Raw genomic sequence first — 25,252 nt, 5'->3', positions numbered from 1 at the left:
ACGTGACCGCTCATACAGTAGAAGGTGCAGCCAGGGCAGGACGCTGCGATGGAGCCGGGAGCCGGGAGCCGGGTGAGTATTTTAATCACAGCGGGGGGGGGGGGCGCACAGGGGGTGGGGACCTGGATCTTGATTTTACACACAATTATTCATATCTTCTCTACAGCAAACGCTGCTGCAGGGAAGATATGAATGGCGGCTTCAGCACCAGTGGGGGGGACAGCGCTTAATGTAGCGCTGTCTCCTGCACGGCACACGGACTGCACACGGACAACATGTGACTTTAATGGGTCTGTGTAATCCGTGCGCTTCCACGAACACTGACATGTCTCCGTGTTTGGCACACGGAGACATGGTCCGCAAAAAAGTCAATGACATCTGCACAGATGCATTGATTTTAATGTGTCTACATGTGTCAGTGGCTCCGGTACGTGAGGAAACTGACACCTCACGTACCGGAGCCACTGACGTGTGAAACCGGCCTTAATACTCAGACAACGCATGACCTCTTAAGTCAGTCATAGGCCGGGGTCACACTTCTGAGTTCAATGCGAGAAATTTGCGTGAGTCTCTCGCATCAAGTCCCGGCACTGCCGCCGGCACTGCCGCCGGCACTCAGGACCGGAGTTTGCGGCTGCATGTATTTCTATGCAGCCGCATGCTCCGTTCATGAGAGGGACTTGATGCGAGAGATTCGTGCGAGTTTCTCGCATTGAACTCACAAGTGTGACCCCGGCCTTAGAGGGAATCTGTCACGAGGTTTTCACTACCTAATCTAAGAGCAGCATAATGTAGATATAGAGACCCTGATTCTAGCCATGTATTACTTATTAGGTATCTTGGTGTAGTTTTCAAAAAATTTCAGCACAGATTGACATATTTCTGCTTGTACAAAGTGTACATAGAAATTGGTCAATGCTGCTCTCCGATATTGTAGAAAAAAAACGTGACAGAGTCCCTTTAAAAGGTCTTGCGAGTGGTGGTGGTGGGAGGCATTTGTTGGGTCATTACAGTATCTTGGCATGGACTGGCAAAAAAAGGAACTGGCCATGTGTAAGGAATCAAGGTCTGACTCCTGAACTGGGATAGAGGAGTAATAAACTGGATGTCTTATTGAAAAAAAAACAACAATTCAATCATATAAAGTTAATAAAAATAATTCTATGAAATTATGCACCATCGCACAGGTTCGCTATCAATCTATCTACAGGGCAGAGTCCAGTGAGAATAGTCTTCTGTGAATGATTAACTCTTTTGAAGTTCAAGTTATCTCTTAAGAACTAGTCCTCTAGAAAAATACAGGTACGTGGAAGGTTCTCAAGGAGCATTCAGCATTAGGGAGGAGAAATATTCCAGGAAGAACAATTACATTAGAGGTCTGAGAAACGTATATCCTGAGAATTGTGGGGCCTATGTATGTGTCAGAGCTAAGCGAATGGTGAATTGCATATTGACTTTCAAAATGACACATACTACACTGAGAAGACTTCAAGTTGTTATTCCCCCATACCATATTCACTGTACAAGTAATAAAAATAACAATATTTTTTTTAAACACTCACCTTGTGTTCAATATGCATGGCCATGTGCATGTTCGCCATCACGAGCTGAGTGCCGGTGCTAAGGACTGGCACGTTCAGTCACGGCCTTCATGCAGTAATGATAGAAATCACATTCTGCCATGCTTGTCAGGAAAGGAGCAGAGGCTCTCCTGAAGTAAACATGGACTATCCTTCCATTTTCCAGGGGGAAGGAGACTTTTGTTGTCCAGACCCTGCCCTGAGCAGGTTAAATGCTAATGAAAGTATATTTTTATGATGCAAGGACTGTAAGTTGCAGCTATGAACTTCATATCTGGACTTGAAATTAGTTTTTACTTAACCCCTTTAAAAAGGTATTCTGGTTCCAACAAGTCATCCTCTGTTCACAGGCTACCTAGTAACTGCTTGTTTGTGGGAATCTACCCAGTGGGACCCCCATCAATCATCAGAACAGACATCTTATGCTGAATGAAGTAGAGTGCTGTGCTACCACTGCATTCAAAGCCTATGGGCTGACTGACAACATAGCTGAGTGCAGCGCTTTGTAATCTCCATGATTTTTCCATGTGTCATTGGCTATGTTTACTCACGCCAGAGATTGGCAACACGTGTTCCTATGGACCTTTCACTCAATCATTGTCCCAAGTAAAATGGCCTTAAAGGCGTCCTTGCACGATCTGAAGTGCTCTTTAGCGTGTCCCAATATGAAAAATAAATAATAAATGTAAATATCTGCTAATCGAAAATGCAATTGTCTTGTGTTGCATGTTTCCAAATGTGCTGGATTTTCTGTCGGTGGTCGCACGTGACACACTCACCATGGATTACAATAAAAGCTGCACGTAACGTGATTTCTCTGCAGCTTGGCTGTTTGAGGCCATGTTCACACTATCAGTATTTGGTCAGTATTTTACCTCAGTATTTGGAAGGAAAAACCAGGAGTGGAACAATTCGAGGGAAAGTATAATAGAAACAAGTCACCACTTCTGTATTTATCACCCACTCCTGGTTTTGGCTTACAAATACAGATGTAAAATACTGACCAAATACTGAACATGTAATAAGAATTGCAGTGATTTTCTGCGGTATTGTCACTCATTGTAATATCTCTTAGGCCTTGTTATCACGTTGTGTTTTTGCAGTGTCCATTCCATCAGTATTTTTCACTCACTTAAATGAATGGGAAAAAATGCACCAAAAATGCCCAGATTTTGCGCAGTGTTTTTCCTGCTGAAAGACATGATTTTGGTACAGAAATGTCTGCTACGGACTTAGGCCGGTTTCACACGTCAGTGTCTCCGGTACGTGAGGTGACAGTTTCCTCACGTACCGGAGACACTGACACACGTAGACACATAAAAATCAATGCATCTGTGCAGATGTCATTGATTTTTTGCGGACCGTGTCTCCGTGTGCCAAACACGGAGACATGTCAGTGTTCGTGGGAGCGCACGTATTACACAGACCCATTAAAGTCAATGGGTCCGTGTAAAACACGTACCGCACATGGACGTTGTCCGTGTGCAGTCCGTGTGCCGTGCAGGAGACAGCGCTACATTAAGCGCTGTCCCCCCCACTGGTGCTGAAGCCGCGATTCATATCTTCCCTGCAGCAGCGTTTGCTGCAGAGAAGATATGAATAATAGTGTTTAAAATGAAGATCTATGTGCCAACCTGTGCACCCCCCCGCTGTTCTAAAAATACTCACCAAGCTCCCACGTTGGCTGTCGCTGCTTCCTGTTCTGGCCGCATCTTCTCCTGTATGCGGTCACGTGGGGCCGCTCATTTACAGTAATGAATATGCGGCCCCACCTCCCATAGGGGTGGAGCCGCATATTCATTACTGTAATCGGCGGACCCACGTGACCACATACAGGAGAAGATGTGGCCAGAACAGGAAGCAGCGACAGCCAACGAGGGAGCTTGGTGAGTATTTTTAGAACAGCGGGGGGGTGCACAGGTTGGGCACATAGATCTTTATTTTAAACACAATTATTCATATCTTCTCTACAGCAAACGCTGCTGCAGGGAAGATATTAATCGCGGCTTCAGCACCAGATGCTGGTACGTGTGGTACCCAGCACGGTGCGTGTGGTACCCAGTGGGCACACGGGCGGCACACGTGTGCCACACTGATGTGCCACAGAAACGTAGGGGCACACGGACACGGATAATTCCGGTACCGATTTTTTCCGGTACCGTAATTATCTGGACGTGTGAAACCAGCCTTAGTGTGTGCATGTGGCCTTTAGGGCAAAGGCTGTGTAAAATACACACTTTTTTATTGTTTTTTTGTTATTAGAATGGGCGAAAAATGCGTCAAAAACATTGAAAGACGTGACATTCTGCAGGTGTGAAACTGCTTCACTCTGCAAGGAATAAATGAGGGGCAGGATATGTCACAGATCTTACTGTGCTGGTGCAGGGACATGCTATGGCAAAGACAAATGTGAACACGCCCTAAGAACTTCCAACACTACAGCAGAAAACCTCTGAGACTGTTAGGCTGGGTTCACACTGCGTTAGTGTGACCCGTTTAATGGACTACGTTACACCGCGGCATAACGCGGTGTAACGTAGTCCGTTAATGCCACCATTACTTTCAATGGCAGACGCATCGATAGCGCATGCCCACATTGGGCGTGCGCTAGCGATGTGCCTTCATTGAGTGACGGACCCGAGACGCGGGCTGCAGCGTTTCCAGGCGCTAGAACATACAAACTTGAAATACGAAATTTGAACTGCATTACTGCACTAGAAATATGAAAAATGAGAGCGTTTAGCGCATAAAAATGGCCAATTTTATGTGTACCTGGTAGCCACTTTACGGCATCTCTCTTATACCAGGTCCTACGCTTGCCTTACCTCGCTGAGAATAAACGTCTCCATCTGAATGGGTACATGTGAAACCTCTTCCTAGACTAAAATTCTCTCTCTCTATGGAGGGGTATTGGACCTGCTGTAATTAAAACACCTGTGGCTAGAAGGCGGAGTGCACGATCAGAAGGCTAGAGAATACATTTCAAAAACCTGACCTGCACATCCAAACATAGACTAAGTGTGAACAGGTGCTGAACCTAGAGTCGCCAACTCGTATATAGTTAAATAAACAAGGCAGCACACTGCAGCGCTAGAACATACAAACTTGAAATACGAAATTTGAACTGCATTACTGCACTAGAAATATGAAAAAATGAGAGCGTTTAGCGCATAAAAATGGCCAATTTTATGTGTACCTGGTAGCCACTTTACGGCATCTCTCTTATACCAGGTCCTACGCTTGCCTTACCTCGCTGAGAATAAACGTCTCCATCTGAATTGGCCATTTTTATGCGCTAAATGCTCTCATTTTTCATATTTCTAGTGCAGTAATGCAGTTCAAATTTCGTATTTCAAGTTTGTATGTTCTAGCGCTGCAGTGTGCTGCCTTGTTTATTTAACTATATACGAGTTGGCGACTCTAGGTTCAGCACCTGTTCACACTTAGTCTATGTTTGGATGTGCAGGTCAGGTTTTTGAAATGTATTCTCTTGCCTTCTGATCGTGCACTCCGCCTTCTAGCCACAGGTGTTTTAATTACAGCAGGTCCAATACCCCTCCATAGAGAGAGAGAATTTTAGTCTAGGAAGAGGTTTCACATGTACCCATTCAGATGGAGACGTTTATTCTCAGCGAGGTAAGGCAAGCGTAGGACCTGGTATAAGAGAGATGCCGTAAAGTGGCTACCAGGTACACATAAAATTGGCCATTTTTATGCGCTAAACGCTCTCATTTTTCATATTTCTAGTGCAGTAATGCAGTTCAAATTTCGTATTTCAAGTTTGTATGTTCTAGCGCTGCAGTGTGCTGCCTTGTTTATTTAACTATATACGAGTTGGCGACTCTGGGTTCAGCACCTGTTCACACTTAGTCTATGTTTGGATGTGCAGGTCAGATTTTTGAAATGTATTCTCTAGCCTTCTGATCGTGCACTCCGCCTTCTAGCCACAGGTGTTTTAATTACAGCAGGTCCAATACCCCTCCATAGAGAGAGAGAATTTTAGTCTAGGAAGAGGTTTCACATGTACCCATTCAGATGGAGACGTTTATTCTCAGCGAGGTAAGGCAAGCGTAGGACCTGGTATAAGAGAGATGCCGTAAAGTGGCTACCAGGTACAGGGCCGGCTCCAGGTTTTTGAGGGCCCCGGGCGAAAGAGTCTCAGTGGGCCCCCCCTTTAACACATACCCCGATTCATGATCGCATATAAACACAGCCATGTAGTATATTACACTGCCCACGTAGTATATAGCAGCCCATGTAGTATATAGCAGCCCACGTAGCATATAGCAGCCCACGTAGTATATAGCAGCGCAGCCCACATAGTATATAGCAGCGCCACTCACTCATGCACTGGTAGGACTAGGAGCTCCTCCTGAATCTGCCTCATAACTTCAGCAGCACGGCAGCCAGCCAGGGGCGGAGATCAGAGCAGAGAACGTGCTCTCTCCCCCCACAAACAGTGTCACACTGGCTGCATTCTCTTAACCCCTATGTGTGCCTGCCTGGCTGCACTCACAGAGTGATAAGATGCTTGTGTCAGAGCTGGCACATAGGGGTTAAGAGAACGCAGCCAGCAGTGACTTTATAGGCGGAGAGAGCATGTTATCTCCTGCTCTGCTCTCCCAGCTGTATCTATGACAGCATGAGTGGGCCCCCCTCTCTCCCCAGGGCCCCGGCATTTGCCCGCTGTGCCGGGTGCTGACGCCGGCCCTGACCAGGTACACATAAAATTGGCCATTTTTATGCGCTAAACGCTCTCATTTTTCATATTTCTAGTGCAGTAATGCAGTTCAAATTTCGTATTTCAAGTTTGTATGTTCTAGCGCTGCAGTGTGCTGCCTTATTTAATTGAATCTAGCCTTAGGCTGGGGCGACATGGAGCACAATTCTGTGGTGACAGTTAAATGCAATGTGTGAACATAAGCCTATAGCTAATGGCTGCCCAGTTGGTAGCAACTATCCGGAATCTTTGTAAGGCCGGGGTCACACTTACCGTATGTAAAATTGGTCTGAGTCTCCCTGCCGAGAGTCGCACAAGCGTTCTCTGTATGGTCATCCGTGTGTAATCCGTTAGCAATTTGAGAGCTGATGTTTTTAGGCGGGGGGTCAGTATTAATGGCCCCTTTCTAGGCTATTAATATCAGCCTGCAGCTGTCTGCATAGCCTTTGCTGGTTATTAATTATTGGAGACCCCACATCATTTTTATGGGGGTCCCTCATTTAAATAGCCAGTAAAGGCTAAGTATACAGTTGTGAGCTGATATTAATAGCCTGGGAAGCTCCATGCGTATTTCCCCCTTTCCAGGCTATAAACATCTGCCCCCAATCATGGGCTTTTCCTCTGCTGGTTACGAAAAGTTGTACGGGAGCCCAAGCCATTTTTTTCCGAAAAATAATCTTTTATTGATTAAATACATGTGCCCTAATTTGCACACACACTGTACTAATTGTATTTGTCACTGACATCTATATATCTATTCTATTGTTGTTTACTGTATGTAATCCATCTCTTCTATCCTGTCGCCTCCTGCTGTGATTTTACAAATCACGGCAAATGAATTACCGGCTTTTCTTCTATCTATCTCTCTACGCAATATAAATACATATGTATATAAATATATATATATATATATATATATATATATATATATGTTACTGACATGTGTGTATATATATATATATATATATATATATACAGTATATGTGTAGTCAATGTGTATATATCTATTCTATTCTAACCTGTCAGTGTGATTTTACTGTGAATTGCCGGCTTTTCAAAAGACACAGATGCGTAAACTTCGGACAACACTTGGATGGTCCGTGGGGTGTCTGACGTTTTCTCGCAACCATAGTCTTGCATTGGCATGCTGCGATTTCACCCACACTCTGAATACGCCGGAGAAAAAATATAGTGATGTGAGCTGCCCCCAGATTAACAGCGGTCCGAGTGCTGTGTGAGGTGATGTTTTCGCGCATAGTACTTGTCCGTGGATCAGTGGCGTAGCTACCGGGGGGGGGGGGGGTGCTCTGAGGGGGCCCACCTGGAGCTACGCTATAGTAGCTGCGTGCGCCGATGCAGTTACATTCTGCGCCAGGGCAGGGAGAATCGATCTCCCTGCTCTGCCGCTATGGGGCCCCTGAGCAGGCGGGGGGCCCGGTGCCAGCAGTGGGCCCCCCGCCGTCATCGGAAGATCAGCTGTACCGGCATTTAGCCGATACAGCTGATCGCATTGATGGGAGAAGGAGCGCTGCCTATGGGGGTGCTGCCTTATTACAGGGTCTGCCTATGGGAGTGCTGCCTTATTACAGGGTCTGCCTATGGGGGTGCTGCCTTATTACAGGGTCTGCCTATGGGGGTGCTGCCTTATTACAGGGTCTGCCTATGGGGGTGCTGCCTTATACTACAGTGTTTGCCTGTGGGGGCTGCCTTATTGCAGTGTCTGCCTATGGGGGTGCTGCCTTATTACAGTGTCTGCCTATGGGGGCTGCCGTATGATATAGAGTCTGCCTATGGGGAGTGCATTATACTATATTGTGGACTATTTGGTGTATTATGCTACTTGTCCGTGGATCAGTAGCGTAGCTACCGGGGGGGGGGGGCAGAGGGTGCGGGCGCCCCGGGCCCGGTGCTCTGAGGGGGCCCACCCGGAGCTACGCTACAGTAGCTGCGTGCGCTGATTCAGTTACATTCTGCGCCAGGGCAGGGAGAATCGATCTCCCTGCTCTGCCGCTATGGGGCCCCTGAGCAGGCGGGGGGCCCGGTGCCAGCAGTGGGCCCCCCGCCGTCATCGGAAGATCAGCTGTACCGGCATTTAGCTGATACAGCTGATCGCATTGATGGGAGAAGGAGCGCTGCCTATGGGGGTGCTGCCTTATTACAGGGTCTGCCTATGGGAGTGCTGCCTTATTACAGGGTCTGCCTATGGGGGTGCTGCCTTATTACAGGGTCTGCCTATGGGGGTGCTGCCTTATTACAGGGTCTGCCTATGGGGGTGCTGCCTTATACTACAGTGTTTGCCTGTGGGGGCTGCCTTATTGCAGTGTCTGCCTATGGGGGTGCTGCCTTATTACAGTGTCTGCCTATGGGGGCTGCCGTATGATATATAGTCTGCCTATGGGGAGTGCATTATACTATATTGTGGACTATTTGGTGTATTATGCTACTTGTCCGTGGATCAGTAGCGTAGCTACCGGGGAGGGGGCAGAGGGTGCGGGCGCCCCGGGCCCGGTGCTCTGAGGGGGCCCACCCGGAGCTACGCTACAGTAGCTGCGTGCGCCGATACAGTTACATTCTGCGCCAGGGCAGGGAGAATCGATCTCCCTGCTCTGCCGCTATGGGGCCCCTGAGCAGGCGGGGGGCCCGGGGGCCAGCAGTGGGCCCCCCGCCGTCATCGGAAGATCAGCTGTACCGGCATTTAGCCGATACAGCTGATCGCATTGATGGGAGAAGGAGCGCTGCACTGTCAGGAGATCAGCTGGAGCAGCGCAGGAACCAGGAAGAAGAGAGGTATTTATTTATTTTTTATGGGTGTTGCTGCCTTATTACAGGGTCTGGCTATGGGAGCTGCCTTATTACAGGGTGTGACTATGGGGGCTGCCTTGTTACAGGGTCTGACTATGGGGGCTGCCTTATTACAGGGTCTGGCTATGGGGCTGCCTTATTACAGGGTCTGACTATGGGGCTGCCTTATTACAGGGTCTGACTATGGGGGGACTGCCTTATTACAGGGTCTGACTATGGGGGCTGCCTTATTACAGGGTCTGACTATGGGGGCTGCCTTATTACAGGGTCTGACTATGGGGGTGCTGCCTTATTACAGGGTCTGCCTATGAGGGTGCTGCCTTATTACAGGGTCTGCCTATAGGGGTGCTGCCTTATTACAGGGTCTGCCTATAGGGGTGCTGCCTTATTACAGGGTCTGCCTATGGGGGTGCTGCCTTAGTACAGGGTCTGCCTATGGGGGTGCTGCCTTATTACAGGGTCTGCCTATGGGGGTGCTGCCTTATTACAGGGTCTGCCTATGGGGGTGCTGCCTTATACTACAGTGTCTGCCTGTGGGGGCTGCCTTATTGCAGTGTCTGCCTATGGGGGTGCTGCCTTATTACAGTGTCTGCCTATGGGGGCTGCCGTATGATATAGAGTCTGCCTATGGGGAGTGCATTATACTATATTGTGGACTATTTGGTGTATTATGCTACTGTATATGGAGGCTAACTAGGAGGCCATCATACAGTATGGAGATTACAGTGTGGGGGTCATTATACATTGCTGGAGCCATCAAACAGTTTGGGAGCTACTAAGGAGTCAGTATATTGTGTGGGTGGTACTATACAGTGAGGGTGCATTATACTGTGTATAAGAGAGCATCATGCTGTGCATAGGGGAGCTGTACAGGGGTGGACTCGGGACATTATTAAATGTAAAGTGGGCACTTATTGTTATAGGGGAACTCAGGTTACTGTGGCTATCAGAGGGGCACACAGGGCAATATTACTTTCTAGGGGGCAAAATATGGGCACTGTTTTCTAGGGCACTTGCACTTAGCATTACTATATTATAGAGGGGTGCTTTAGAATTTAGAGGGCACAGAGAACCACACAGCAGGTGCAGTAATAGGGACACATATGGCAGCAGCGGCTCAGTATTGGGGTGTCAGGTGCAGTAATAGGGACACATACGGCAGCAGCGGCTCAGTATTGGGGTATCAGGTGTAGTAATAGGGACACATATGGCAGCAGCGGCTCAGTATTGGGGTATCAGGTGCAGTAATAGGGACACATACGGCAGCAGCGTCTCAGTATTGGGGTATCAGGGGAAGTAATAGGGACACATACGGTAGCAGCGGCTCAGTATTGGGGTATCATGGGCAGTAATAGGGACACATTCGGCAGCAGCGGCTCAGTATTGGGCTATCAGAGGCAGTAATAGGGTCACATACGGCAGCAGTGGCTCACTATTGGGGTATCAGGGGCAGTAATAGGGTCACATACGGCAGCAGTGGCTCAGTATTGGGGTATCGGGGCAGTAATAGGGTCACATACTGCAGCAGCGGCTCAGTATTGGGGCATCAGGTGCAGTAATAGGGACACATATGGCAGCAGCGGCCCAGCATTGGGGTATCAGGTGGAGTAATAGGGACCAAATGCAGGAGAAGAGAGAGGAACGCACTCACCGATCAGGTAAGATCCAATTCTTTATTCAAGCATGGACAAACTTAGCAGGGAGGACCCGTAGAAGCGCTCGTCAGCGTGAAACGGCCGTCGTCCGTCATCCTCCACTCCCCTCCCTGCTAAGTTTGTTCATGCTTGAATAAAGAATTGGATCTTACCTGATCGGTGAGTGCGTTCCTCTCTCTTCTCCTGCATTTGGATATTTATCGTCTTGCTTTCTTGGATACTGCACCACCGAGGTTGTCGGAAGGAACCCCTAGCATTACCTGGCTATCTGACATGGCGGTATAAGTTGTTGCAGCTGTGCGGAGGTGCTCTTTTTCTTTTTCTTGGATATATTGTGGAGTAATAGGGACACATACGGCAGCAGCGGCTCAGTATTGGGGTATAAGCATGATCCTGGTATTGTCGACGGAGTAGTCCTTCCCCGTAAAATGCCCCCACCCATCTATCCTCACCCGTGGCCCTACCATTCCAGCCCACCAATAAAAACACAACCACCGTAATTCTTTGGAATGATATAGGCCACAGTAGCCTTTTTATTAAACATATAACAATAAATACATTATAACAAAGCAATAATGACATTTTTTAAAGGCTAGAAGGAGTCCTTGGAGCCCCAAGAATCTGGTGATTGACAACCCTTACCGCGAACATACTTAACACCAAATTTACTCCCAGCCGATCAAAACCCTGGCTCGGGAGCACCAAAAACCCAAACGAGGGTTCACTGTTCACGGTAAAAAATCCCAGGAGATCCGGCCACCCCTGCCGGAACTCCCCAACCACCATTCACCAGATTCAAAAGATATCAACACTAAAACAGAGGAGCCATATGCCAAAATGGATCCCCCAAAACCAATTTTTACCAACTCCCAGGACTCCCCCCAGCCGCCACGGCCACAATGACCCAAAAGAAAAACAACCTTGCCATTTAATGAGCAAACCTAAAAAAGACCCCCGTTTTTAAAAAAGAAAAACAGCAATAGGGCGGGAGGGTGGGACTGCTCACGATCCTCAGAGAGCGAGAAGTGACCGTTACCTCCCCCAAATCCCATAAACCCCCAGGCCTGAAACCTTCCCCCCACTCATTATCATAATTCCTACCCCTCTCCTCCCCATTGTCATGCAGGCCTTCGCCTACGCCGTGGGGGGAAGAGTACGGCTTGCTCCGGCCTTTTCTTGACTCTGGTATTGTCGACGGAGTAGTCCTTCCCCGTAAAATGCCCCCACCCATCTATCCCCACCCGTGGCCCTACCATTCCAGCCCACCAATAAAAACACAACAACCGTAATTCTTTGGAATGATATAGGCCACAGTAGCCTTTTTATTAAACATATAACAATAAATACGTTATAACAAAGCAATAATAACATTTTTTAAAGGCTAGGAGTCATTGGAGCCCCAAGTATCTGGTGATTGACAACCCATACCGCGAACATACTTAACACCAAATTTACTCCCAGCCGATCAAAACCCTGGCTCGGGAGCACCAAAAACCCAAACGAGGGTTCACTGTTCACGGTAAAAAATCCCAGGAGATCCGGCCACCCCTGCCGGAACTCCCCAACCACCATTCACCAGATTCAAAAGATATCAACACTAAAACAGAGGAGCCATATACCAAAATGGATCCCCCAAAACCAATTTTTACCAACTCCCAGGACTCCCCCCAGCCGCCACGGCCACAATGACCCAAAAGAAAAACAACCTTGCCATTTAATGAGCAAACCTAAAAAAGACCCCCGTTTTTAAAAAAGAAAAACAGCAATAGGGCGGGAGGGTGGGACTGCTCACGATCCTCAGAGAGCGGGAAGTGACCGTTACCTCCCCCAAATCCCATAAACCCCCAGGCCTGAAACCTTCCCCCCACTCATTATCATAATTCCTACCCCTCTCCCCCCCATTGTCATGCAGGCCTTTGCCTACGCCGTGGGGGGAAGGGTACGGCTTGCTCCGGCCTTTTCTTGACCCTGGTATTGTCGACGGAGTAGTCCTTCCCCGTAAAATGCCCCCACCCATCTATCCCCACCCGTGGCCCTACCATTCCAGCCCACCAATAAAAACACAACCACCGTAATTCTTTGGAATGATATAGGCCACAGTAGCCTTTTTATTAAACATATAACAATAAATACATTATAACAAAGCAATAATAACATTTTTTAAAAGCTAGAAGGAGTCCTTGGAGCCCCAAGTATCTGGTGATTGACAACCCATACCGCGAACATACTTAACACCAAATTTACTCCCAGCCGATCAAAACCCTGGCTCGGGAGCACCAAAAACCCAAACGAGGGTTCACTGTTCACGGTAAAAAATCCCAGGAGATCCGGCCACCCCTGCCGGAACTCCCCAACCACCATTCACCAGATTCAAAAGATACCAACACTAAAACAGAGGAGCCATATGCCAAAATGGATCCCCCAAAACCAATTTTTACCAACTCCCAGGACTCCCCCCAGCCGCCACAACGAGAGGCCCTTTGAAAACCTCAAAGGCCCGAGACCCCACCACTCCGAAAAAATATGGCCCGTTCAATGCCCTCCTGAATAGCGAGGGCCCAAAAGTCCATTCCTACCGCGTTCAAATGGACCCCATCAGCCAACCAAAAAACCCCTTCCCCCTTTTCGAGTTCGAAGTGCCGCACCGCCACGCCACCGTTCCTAGCCACAAAACCGGACACCGCCCGATTGACCTTTATCCGGGCTTTGTTCAACTTGTCCAATGACCTCATGTTCCTCCACCGTTTCCGCGGCACGATTTCAGACCAAACAATGGTCAAACCGGGGTACAGGACCCACAAACGCAGACAGTCCTGCTTAATGTCTTTTATCAAATCCCGAAAGGGGCGGGCACCCAAATCATTCCCCCCGACGTGCAAAACTAAAATATCAGGAGCCCTGTCCAGCCGGACACTGTCACTAATTTCTTTTAGAACTCTATGCCAAACCAACCCCCTAAAACCCAACCAACGAATTACCGCCACCTCGCGATCAAAGCCCAATTGCCTCCCTTCGTTCCGCACGTCAGCCCGCTGCGCTCCCCAATGGACGTACGAATGGCCGAAGATCCACACCAACAAAGGCGAGGAACCTGAAAAAAACACAAAGCAGAACTCAAGATCAACACCCAAACCCAACGGCCAAACCACCCCCACGTACCCAAGCGCACCTTGATTCACGGGCGCACATAACTCCGATATCTATCAGAACGCCACCTACCGATGCGCTGAATTGCCGGAACCCCAAGTCCCCCTAACGCTGCTTCCGTCGCTGCCCCAATCCTGAAAGAGTGAGGAGCAAAACCACCCCCATCCAACCCCAGCAACCCAATCGCCTTTCTAAAAATCACCGTAAACTGATACCGGGACAGCAATGAACCATCCATATGACATAATAGCAACCGATCACGACTAGGCCGCAAATCCCAAAAATTTGACAACAGGTAACCGGGCACATAACCGACCCCGGAACCGCACCTAACACAATCCTACTACCCCTACCTTCCTGATCAGACTTAGACCGCCGCAACCACAACTCGACCCTGCCTGCCGATAAAAACACGTCGTGAGCCAACAGACCTCCCACAACATTCTTACTAGGTGAAACCAACTCGCCAACCCGCAATAACCCAAAAAAGGCTAAAGAAAAAGCCAGCCAAAATAAACACAATTCAAAACTCGACACACAGACCGAAGGCAAGACCCCGCCCAAATCTTCCAACAGGCTGAGACACGGGACGTCTGGCATCCAACCGCCGCGGCCGCCGAAAACCCTTTACGGCTTGCTTTACCAGAAAGGTCTTAGTTAAATCTGATTGACCACGTTATTTAAAAACCAAATGCCAAAGCTGACATAACACGTGAGACCTTAGCAGGAGACCAACCCGCCACAGCTCCCCGACTCCACCAAGACAACAACACTCCAACTTGCTCCTGCTCGCTCGGCCCGCGCCCAACAGCCCCCAACAACTCCACCCACTCCAGCCAAGTAGCCTGGTAAGCCTCCCACGTTCTGGGAGCCAACGACGACTTGATCAACGCCTCCGCGTCTCGGACACCACAAGCCAAAGCTCTGCAGGGCATTCCAACCCAACGAACTCCGCATCCGGAGCCAGCGACCGAAAACGATCGAACTGTGAACGAGAGAGAGAATCTGCTATGGAATTGTGGGCACCAGGAACATGTGACGCCGTAACATGCGCGTTCAATTTCAAACACGCCAAGACCAGCTGTCTCAGCACCTGCACAACAGGGGGCGACGAAGCCGACATATTATCGCGCAAACCACCCCCATGTTATCGCAGTAAAAACGAACACGCCTGTTCTGAAAAACCTGCCTCCACAAATGTACCGCCACCAAGATAGGAAACATTTCCAAGAACGCGATGTTCCGAACTAAACCCGAAGAAATCCACGATGCCGGCCAAGATGCTGCGCACCATTGCCCCTGAAAATACGCACCGAAGCCTGACCCCCCGGCGGCGTCCGTAAACAAATCCAACGACTCGGTACGGGCTGTCGCATTAACTGCAATCCGTCACAATGCGTCGTTTTGCAGAAAAAACGCATCCTGCAAAAGTGTTTGCAGGATGCGTTTTTTCTCCATTGACTAACATTACGCGACGCATTGCGACGGATTGCCACACGTCGCAACCGTCGCGCGACGGTTGCACGGTTGCGCCGTTTTTCGGCCGACCGTCGGCCGCAAAAAACGTTCCATGTAACATTTTTTGCAGCCGACGGACCGTCTTTTCCGACCGCGCATGCGCGGCCGGAACTCCTCCCCCACCTCCCTGCACCTCCCAATGGGGCAGCGGATGCGCTGAAAAGCAGCATCCGCTGCACCCGTTGTGCGGCGGAAGCAACGCTAGCGTCGGTAACCTCGGCCTGACGCACTGCGACGGGCCGGGCCCGACGCTAGTGTGAAAGAAGCCTTAGATTGAACTTTTTTGGGGCGTCGCGGCCGCCAAAAACAACGGATGCGACGTGTGGCCATACGTCGCAATGCGTCACTAATGCAAGTCTATGGAGAAAAACGCATCCTGCGGGCAACTTTGCAGGATGCGTTTTTTCTCCAAAACGACGCATTGCGACGGAGGCAAAACGACGGAAGTGTGAAAGTAGCCAGCTGCTCTCCTTGGCAGCCATTCCTCTGTGTGGCCCATGAGGATTGAGGTGACCTGCATCCTCTCACCAATCTGGGACTGGACGTAGGGTAGTTATTTCCATAACTACTCGTCCATGTAGTGTCCCCCCCTGCTCACACACTGTGGGGGGCACACCAATATGTGAGGACATGAGGGGGGCTGTTATCACGCGCCGGTCACATGACGCAGGGTCCCGGGAGAGTACCGCTGTCAGGTGACGGCTGGTGAGGAGGCGCGGGCTCGCACACTCGTGCACGCGCCGGCGGGAGGTGACGGCGGGGAGCGCGCCGTGTCGGTTGGCCGGAGAAAGCTGCTAGGAGGAGGTGAAGGGAAGAGAGGAGGAAAGTGAGCAGCCACCGACGGGAAGAGCAGCGGGAGAAGCCGGGCCTGTGACCGGGGGTTCCGGCCAACAAAGCGAGCAGCATTGTGTGAGCCGGTGCGGAGGGAGGTGAGTGTGATGGAGATGCTGTGGCCAGATGTGTCTCCCCGAGGCCTGCACACTGTCAGGCGGCACGGTGCCCCCCGGTCTGCCAGCCTTTGTTATGCGGCGTCACATCCCCCATCTCTTCTCTTCCTGTCAGGAGCCCCCCGGCCCCATGTGACAGCAGCACAGATGTGTGTCCTCAGGACATGGCGGGTGTGTGACTCCAAACTTTCCGGCTGCTGGAAGTTGTGTGCATGGCATGTGTTGGCACGTCTGCCTGTTATGGCGGGTGTACAGGGACAGTGGCGCCCGCCTCCCTCTCACACCCACCTCGGGGTGCCCATTACCCTGGCATAATACAGGAGGAACCAGCAGGTGCCAGCTTCCTCCCAGGTGTTACCCCTGCTGTGAGCTGACATGGTCTATAGTCTTCAGTCTTCCTACTGGCGCGGCGTGTGCAGGTAACAATGTGGCAGCTCTGGGCATATAGATGAAGCAGACATCTATGGAACGTCTTACCCATGGACTATCGACGCTGGTTGTCCACGATTGCCAATCCCTGTACCAGTCCTCCAGAAGGCTGATGGTGGGAGGAACAGCCGTGCAATGAAAGATTCCAGCTCTGATGAAGGTTAGGAAACCAATGTCTCTCCTATTGGTAACTGACCATCTTCTAAGTGACAGTCCTCGTCTTCACAGTAGTGGGCATTCATCATGACCACCTAAAATGGCTGGGCAGTAGTCTCTGGCCCGTCCTGTGTAGCCGTGCAAATCTCCACAGGATCAGCTGGCAATCTGGAGTTTATGGGAGCACCAGGCTGTTCTCCATGGCTAATCATTTGTTCCTACACGATCAAATCACTGCTAGAATTGTCTTTACAGCTGCTTATCACCTTCACCCCAATGACAAAAACATGAATGCCCAGCTAATCTGAGTGTTCATGTGTATAAAGGTACCTTCACACTGAACAACTTAACAACGATAACGATAGCGATCCGTGACGTTGCAGCGTCCTGGATAGCGATATCATTGTGTTTGACACGCAGCAGCGATCAGGATCCTGCTGTGACATCGCTGGTCGGAGCTAGAAGGCCAGAACTTTATTTCGTCGCTGGATCACCCGCTGACATCGCTGAATCGGCGTGTGTGACGCTGATCCAGCGATGTCTTCACTGGTAACCAGGGTAAACATCGGGTTACTAAGCGCAGGCCCACGCTTAGTAACCCGATATTTACCCTGGTTACCATTGTAAATGTAAAAAAAAAAACAAACACTACATACTTACATTCCGGTGTCTGTCGCGCCCCTCGCCGTCAGCTTCCCTGCACTGTGTCAGCGCCGGCCGTAAAGCACAGTGGTGACGTCACCGCTGTGCTCTGCTTTACGGCCGGCCCTCACAGTCAGTGCGGGAAGCTGACGGCGAGGGACGCGACAGACACCGGAATGTAAGTATGTAGTGTTTTTTTTTTTTTTTTTTTTTACATTTACAATGGTAACCAGGGTAAATATCGGGTTACTAAGCGCGGCCCTGCGCTTAGTAACCCGATGTTTACCCTGGTTACCCGGGGACTTCGGCATTGTTGGTCGCTGGAGAGCTGTCTGTGTGACAGCTCTCCAGCGACCACACAACGACGAAACAGCGACGCTGCAGCGATCGGCATCGTTGTCTATATCGCTGCAACGTCGCTTAATGTGACGGTACCTTTAGGGACCTGATGGCATAGAAAACCAGTGGCAGAATTTGGCAGTCTATCATAAGAGGTGTACTTGAAATGTTTTCCTGTAACATCAAAATGCCATTAAACTGTACTTGTTTCTTCCAAGGAACAGCATGGCATTGTCCTCGTCCTTCTCAACAACATAAACCTGCACATACCAGCCTAATATGCACAGGAGCTGTCCCTAGTCTCATACGTTGTAATATTCATTCCACTCTTTAAAGCCCCACTCCAGAGTTTTTGTTTTTATTTCGGTGCTGGAGCGGTGCTACTATCACACGATTCGTGCACCTAATTTTACACTCTCCACCCGCCGTCTTCACCTCTTCCAGCCTCTCCTATCCCACAGTCCCATCTTGTGACTGCAACTTCTGACTGGAAGTCATAAGTGACCGTAACAAGTTCTCAATGCAAGTATATGAGAGCCAGAAGAAGGCTCTCTTAGACTTTGTATTGAAAAATGACCCAAAAAACACAAGAGCAAAGCGGCAAGTCACAAACTGCTGGAGACTAATCAGTACGTCACCAATAAATGATGAAGGCGGCAGGTAAGGATGAGAGTATGGACAGGGAACTTGCATTAGTACCACCACTTCAGCACTGCATTAAAAACTATACTCTGGAGTGGTGCTTTAAGTGGGCAGATCCACTTGACTTTCATTCTGCCAGCACGTTGGCATCCTTCCTATGGAATAAATCACTGCCTTCTTGGAATGAGAACAAAGCATTAGGCAAGTTGAAATCCAACATGACTAATCCACCTTCCACCTCTTCCCCCTGCGTTCTCAGATTTTCTCTTTAGGCTGAATTCTCATATACATTCAAATCGGTTGTTCAGAAGACCATTTTTTCGCAGGCCAAATGTCTGTATAGAAAATGGGTTTAAAAACAAAACAAAAAGCAGATCTCATATGGATCAACCACGTAGCATCCAATTTATACACATACATTGCAATTCCTAACATGGGAAGCTGTATTTGTTCTTGTCAGTTTTATTCACTGCTGATGTATAAAAATGAATGTCACACTGATAATGATGCAGATGAAAAAGCATATTTTTTAATTATTTTTTTCCTGGAAATTAAGTGGATGATTTTTTCTAATCTGTTCGTGTATTCTTAGTTATTAGAAAGTGGCTGGAATCCCCATACAGATGTAGGGTAAGTTCACACAGGGCGTTTTTGCTGCTTTTTTTTTTTTTCTGCGGCAAAACCTGATCTTCTTGGCAGGAAAGAATCTGCGTCAAAAAAGGTTTACGTTTTTGGTGCGTTTTTTTTGTTTGTTTTTCTCTTTAGCATGCTAATGTCCTTGGATTTTCAGCAGCAAATAATGATATCTGCGTTTTTTTTCAACACACTCTCAAGTCAATGGGTGATAAAACGCAGCAAAAACGCTGAAAGAAGTGACATGCCCTGTGTCCAAAAAACACAGCAAAGCACAAAATACTGATCACACAAAAAACCAATGTGTGTGCATGAGATTTCTGCAATCTCATAGGCTTTGCTGGTACTGTAAAAAGCAGCTGAAATTTAGCATTAAAAAAACGCAGCAAAAACGCCCTGTGTGAACTTACCCTAAATGTTCATGTAACGTATATGGGCACCTTAAGATATTGCCGTATGAGAGATCGACGCTGTGAGACAGCCCTTGCATGACTAGTAGCTGCAATCATGTTGGTTGTCCCCTGAATTGGGTAGTCTGACTTTCCATTATACTATGATTGTTGAAAATTGGTTACCTCAGACACACAACCACTGTACAGAAGATTAAATATACAGGTCCTTCTCAAAAAATTAGCATATAGAGTTAAATTTCAATATTTACCATAATGTAATGATTACAATTAAACTTTCATATATTATAGATTCATTATCCACCAACTGAAATTTGTCAGGTCTTTTATTGTTTTAATACTGATGATTTTGGCATACAACTCCTGATAACCCAAAAAACCTGTCTCAATAAATTAGCATATCAAGAAAAGGTTCTCTAAACGACCTATTACCATAATCTTCTGAATCAACTAATTAACTCTAAACACATGCAAAAGATACCTGAGGCTTTTATAAACTCCCTGCCTGGTTCATTACTCAAAACCCCCATCATGGGTAAGACTAGCGACCTGACAGATGTCAAGAAGGCCATCATTGACACCCTCAAGCAAGAGGGTAAGACCCAGAAAGAAATTTCTCAACAAATAGGCTGTTCCCAGAGTGCTGTATCAAGGCACCTCAATGGTAAGTCTGTTGGAAGGAAACAATGTGGCAGAAAACGCTGTACAACGAGAAGAGGAGACCGGACCCTGAGGAAGATTGTGGAGAAGGACCGATTCCAGACCTTGGGGAACCTGAGGAAGCAGTGGACTGAGTCTGGTGTGGAAACATCCAGAGCCACCGTGCACAGGCGTGTGCAGGAAATGGGCTACAGGTGCCGCATTCCCCAGGTAAAGCCACTTTTGAGCTACAGAGAAGCAGCACTGGACTGTTGCTAAGTGGTCCCAAGTACTTTTTTCTGATGAAAGCAAATTTTGCATGTCATTCGGAAATCAAGGTGCCAGAGTCTGGAGGAAGACTGGGGAGAAGGAAATGCCAAAATGCCTGAAGTCCAGTGTCAAGTACCCACAGTCAGTGATGGTGTGGGGTGCCATGTCAGCTGCTGGTGTTGGTCCACTGTGTTTCATCAAGGGCAGGGTCAATGCAGCTAGCTATCAGGAGATTTTGGAGCACTTCATGCTTCCATCGGCTGAAATGCTTTATGGAGATGAAGATTTCATTTTTCAGCACGACCTGGCACCTGCTCACAGTGCCAAAACCACTGGTAAATGGTTTACTGGCCATGGTATTACTGTGCTCAATTGGCCTGCCAACTCTCCTGACCTGAACCCCATAGAGAATCTGTGGGATATTGTGAAGAGAAAGTTGAGAGACGCAAGACCCAACACTCTGGATGAGCTTAAGGCCGCTATTGAAGCATCCTGGGCCTCCATAACATCTCAGCAGTGTCACAGGCTGATTGCCTCCATGCCACGCCGCATTGAAGCAGTCATTTCTGCCAAAGGATTCCCGACCAAGTATTGAGTGCATAACTGAACATTATTATTTGATGGTTTTTTTGTTTGTTATTAAAAAACACTTTTATTTGATTGGATGGGTGAAATATGCTAATTTATTGAGACAGGTTTTTTGGGTTATCAGGAGTTGTATGCCAAAATCATCAGTATTAAAACAATAAAAGACCTGACAAATTTCAGTTGGTGGATAATGAATCTATAATATATGAAAGTTTAATTGTAATCATTACATTATTGTAAATAATGAAATTTAACACTATATGCTAATTTTTTGAGAAGGACCTGTATACACACAAGTGCTTTTCACAAAATTAGAACCATCAAAAAGTTAATTTATTGCAGTTCTTCGATACAAAAACTCATATATAGTCATTACAAACAGTGACCTATTTCAAGTGTTTATTTCTGTTAATGTTGATGATTATGGCTTACAGCCAATGAAAACCCAAAAGTCATTATCTCAGTAAATTAGAATACTTTATAACACCAGCTGTTTCTTTGATCAGTTGTAGAGCTGCTCAGCTCTGGCTACTGCACATCGGCCCCTATACAAATGGATAGGGGTGGATCTGCAGTACCCCACTGCAGCCGTTAGGCCGGAGTGACACTACAGCGAGATACGGCAGAGTCTCGCAGGTTAAAACCAAGCTCCGGCACTCAGGAGCGGAGCGTGCGGCTCCATGTATTGCTATGTGGCCGCACGCTCCGCTCTGGAGTGCCAGAGCTTGTTTTTAACCTGCGAGACTCGGCCGTATCTCGCTGTGTGTGATCCCAGCCTTACGCTGTTCACGACTTAAAGGGAACCTGTCACCCCGTTTTTTGAGATTGAGATATAAATACTGTTAAATAGGGCCTGCGCTGTGCGTTACAATAGTGTATGTAGTGTACCCTGATTCCCCACCTATGCTGAGAAATACATTACCAAAGTCGCCGTTTTCGCCTGTCAATCAGGCTGGTGAGGTCGGGTGTGCGTGGTGACATCGCTCTTTTCTTCCCCAGCTTTCCGTTGGTGGCGTAGTGGTGTGCGCATGTCCAGAGTTCCGAATCCCCTGCGCGCACCACAAGAAACAGCGCACGTTCTGCGCTATTGCCCCTGTCATCGGTGGGGGCGGCCATCTTCCTGGGGCCGCGCGTGCGCAGATCGAGTGCTCTGCTGCACGGGGCTTCAGGAAAATGGCCGCGGGATGCCGCGCGTGCGCATTAGAGATCGCGGCGGCCATTTTCCCAAAGCCGAGTTTGCAAACTCGGCTTTGGGAAAATGGCCGCCGCGATCTCTAATGCGCACGCGCGGCATCCCGCGGCCATTTTCCTGAAGCCCCGTGCAGCAGAGCACTCGATCTGCGCACGCGCGGCCCCAGGAAGATGGCCGCCCCCACCGATGACAGGGGCAATAGCGCAGAACGTGCGCTGTTTCTTGTGGTGCGCGCAGGGGATTCGGAACTCTGGACATGCGCACACCACTACGCCACCAACGGAAAGCTGGGGAAGAAAAGAGCGATGTCACCACGCACACCCGACCTCACCAGCCTGATTGACAGGCGAAAACGGCGACTTTGGTAATGTATTTCTCAGCATAGGTGGGGAATCAGGGTACACTACATACACTATTGTAACGCACAGCGCAGGCCCTATTTAACAGTATTTATATCTCAATCTCAAAAAACGGGGTGACAGGTTCCTTTTAACGGAGCTTTTCTACATCTCTCTTCTACTGATCACATTCAGGTGAGAAATAGCTCATTGATGGGGGTGCATTAATGTTATTGGATATAGGTATTTTTGACGTGTTATAAGGCTAAACCATCAATATTAAAAAAAAAAAAAAACATTGGACAATCCCTTTTAAATGAAACTTGTGCTAAATGCATGGGGATTGGTTATCAAGGGGGTGTATGCTCTGTGTCTTACTACTCTATGTGCAATATACCCTAGAATGCTAACCTTATATGTATTGATTTCAATAAAATATAGGTGCGGTGTACTTCTCATTGTCAGACATCGTCCTCTTCCATATTGTCCTGTGCTAGTAGATGTAAGGTCACTGCTCTGCTCTCTTATCTGTTGATGCAGTGTGTAGATAGTGTGCGGGTTCTTTGTGATGTTTGGTCACAAAACTATAGCGGTCTACTCAGTTACCCCTGCTTTATAACATGGTGTCTGCAGATCGGACTACATTTATATGGTAACAGGTTCCCTTTAATTCTTTTACAACCCCTTTGATAGTTCTCATATTTAGTCTTGAATTTAAGACGTTATGTCCAAATGCTGAAGATGTGTGTGATCATGTGTGAATCTCGCCATTCAGTTATATAGGGATTCCTTCCTTCACAGTGGGGGGGTTCTCTATTCAGGAGATATAAACTCCACCTCATTAAAGCCAGTTTAATGCTCTTGAGGGTAGATGCACCATACCATATAAACTGGGGGGATTTTTTTCTCCTCACTTGTCATCTGTGTAATTATTTTTAAATACAGCAGCTCTTAATAATTTACAAAACCATTTACTGATTCCTATGTTAAAGAGATGCAATATATCAATAAAAGGCGTCTATTATACATTTGGCATCCGATTATTTTTTTTGGGGGCCACCAATAGACTAAAGTGGCAAAATTAATCCTCTTTATGGAAGAAACTAGTGCAGATTGTCCATGAAAATTAACTCTACCCTAGAGAATAACAATGTTTTTTTTTTTTTCACTTGAACTGAAAAATACAGGCGTGTGAATGAGCCCTTAATCAGATTGCTTCTTAAAGAGACTTAAGGTACCGTTACACTAAACGACTTACCAACGATTACGACCAGCGATACGACCTGGCCGTGATCGTTGGTAAGTCGTTGTGTGGTCGCTGGGGAGCTGTCACACAGACACCTCTCTCCAGCGGCCAACGATCCGGGGAAAGACTTCGGCATCGTTGAAACTGTCTTCAACGATGCCGAAGTCCCCCTGCAGCACCCGGGTAACCGATATTTACCCTGGTTACCATTGTAAAAGTAAAAAAAAAACAAAACACTACATACATACTCACATTCTGATGTCTGTCACGTCCCCCGCCGTCAGCTTCCCGCACTGACTGTGTCAGCGCCGGGCCGTAAAGCAGAGCACAGGGGTGACGTCACCGTTGTGCTCTGCTTTACGGCCGGCGCCGCTGACAGTCAGTGCAGGGACGCTGACGCCGGGGGACGTGACAGACATCGGAATGTGAGTATGTACTGTTCTTTTTTTTTTTTTGTTTGTTTTTTTAACTTTTACAATGGTAACCAGGGTAAATATCGGGTTACTAAGCGCGGCCCTGCACTTAGTAACCCGATATTTACCCTGGTTACAAGTGAACACATCGCTGGATCGGCGTCACACACGCCGATCCAGCGATGACAGCGGGTGATCAGCGACCAAAAAAAGGTCCTGATCATTCCCCAACGACCTCCCAGGAGGGGCCTGATCGTTGGTCGTTGTCACACATAACGAGATCGTTAGCGGGATCGTTGTTACGCCACAAAAAGCGTGACGCTGCAACGATATCGTTAACAAAATCGTTATGTGTGAAGGTACCTTTAGCAAGTACATGTCGTGTTTCCTATCTGTTGCACCCGGCACTGGTCATTGACTTCCAGAGATTCAGCTGCTCCCGGTCAACAGAGAGCAGGTTCTCTTCCTGTTGACAGGGCGAGACTACTGGCATCATGCTGATTGACAGCTGGCTTCCATAACTAGGCAGTGGAGAGCCAGCTGTCAATCAACATGACACCAGTAGTCCTGCCCAGTCAATGGGAAGACCAACTGCCCCTCTGTTGACATTCAGTCAGCGGAAATCTGTAACCTCTCTGTGCTGGCGGAGAATGACGCCAGTCACGACAGGTGGGCAAATACATAGCAACTACCTGCCTGTTAGTTTTAAAGTTCCAGATATCCCCTTTAACTAGAGTCATTGTAATACCAAGGACTTTAAAGGGGTAGCCTCAAGTTTGGAAGTAATCCTCTATCCCCAGAATAGGAGATAACTTAATGGTTGCTGGGGTCCGATCGCTAGGAACCCCACTGATCCAGAGAACTGGGTCTCCTGAGAGCTTGGTCATACGCACTGTTGTTCCGTTAATTCATAATGGGACCACCAGAATTAGCTGAGCGCTGTGCT

At 48.1% G+C, this 25,252-nt stretch overlaps 1 protein-coding gene across 1 annotated transcript in view; it reads left to right on the top strand.

Moving 5' to 3' along the window:
* The first annotated feature begins 16,139 nt into the window (after positions 1 to 16,139).
* The window catches only part of NCK2 (NCK adaptor protein 2), a 92,235-nt gene continuing 83,122 nt past the window's right edge, over positions 16,140 to 25,252 (top strand). Inside the window, exon 1 of the mRNA XM_069757580.1 lies at positions 16,140 to 16,351. The gene's annotated coding sequence lies outside the window, so the exon portion shown is untranslated. The remainder of the gene's footprint in view (positions 16,352 to 25,252) is intronic.

The sequence above is a fragment of the Ranitomeya imitator genome, chromosome 3 (genome assembly GCF_032444005.1).
Source record: "Ranitomeya imitator isolate aRanImi1 chromosome 3, aRanImi1.pri, whole genome shotgun sequence".
NCBI lineage: Eukaryota > Metazoa > Chordata > Amphibia > Anura > Dendrobatidae > Ranitomeya > Ranitomeya imitator.
The sequence above is the reverse complement of the archived record's forward strand: the minus strand, read 5'-3'. Positions and strand labels throughout refer to the sequence as shown.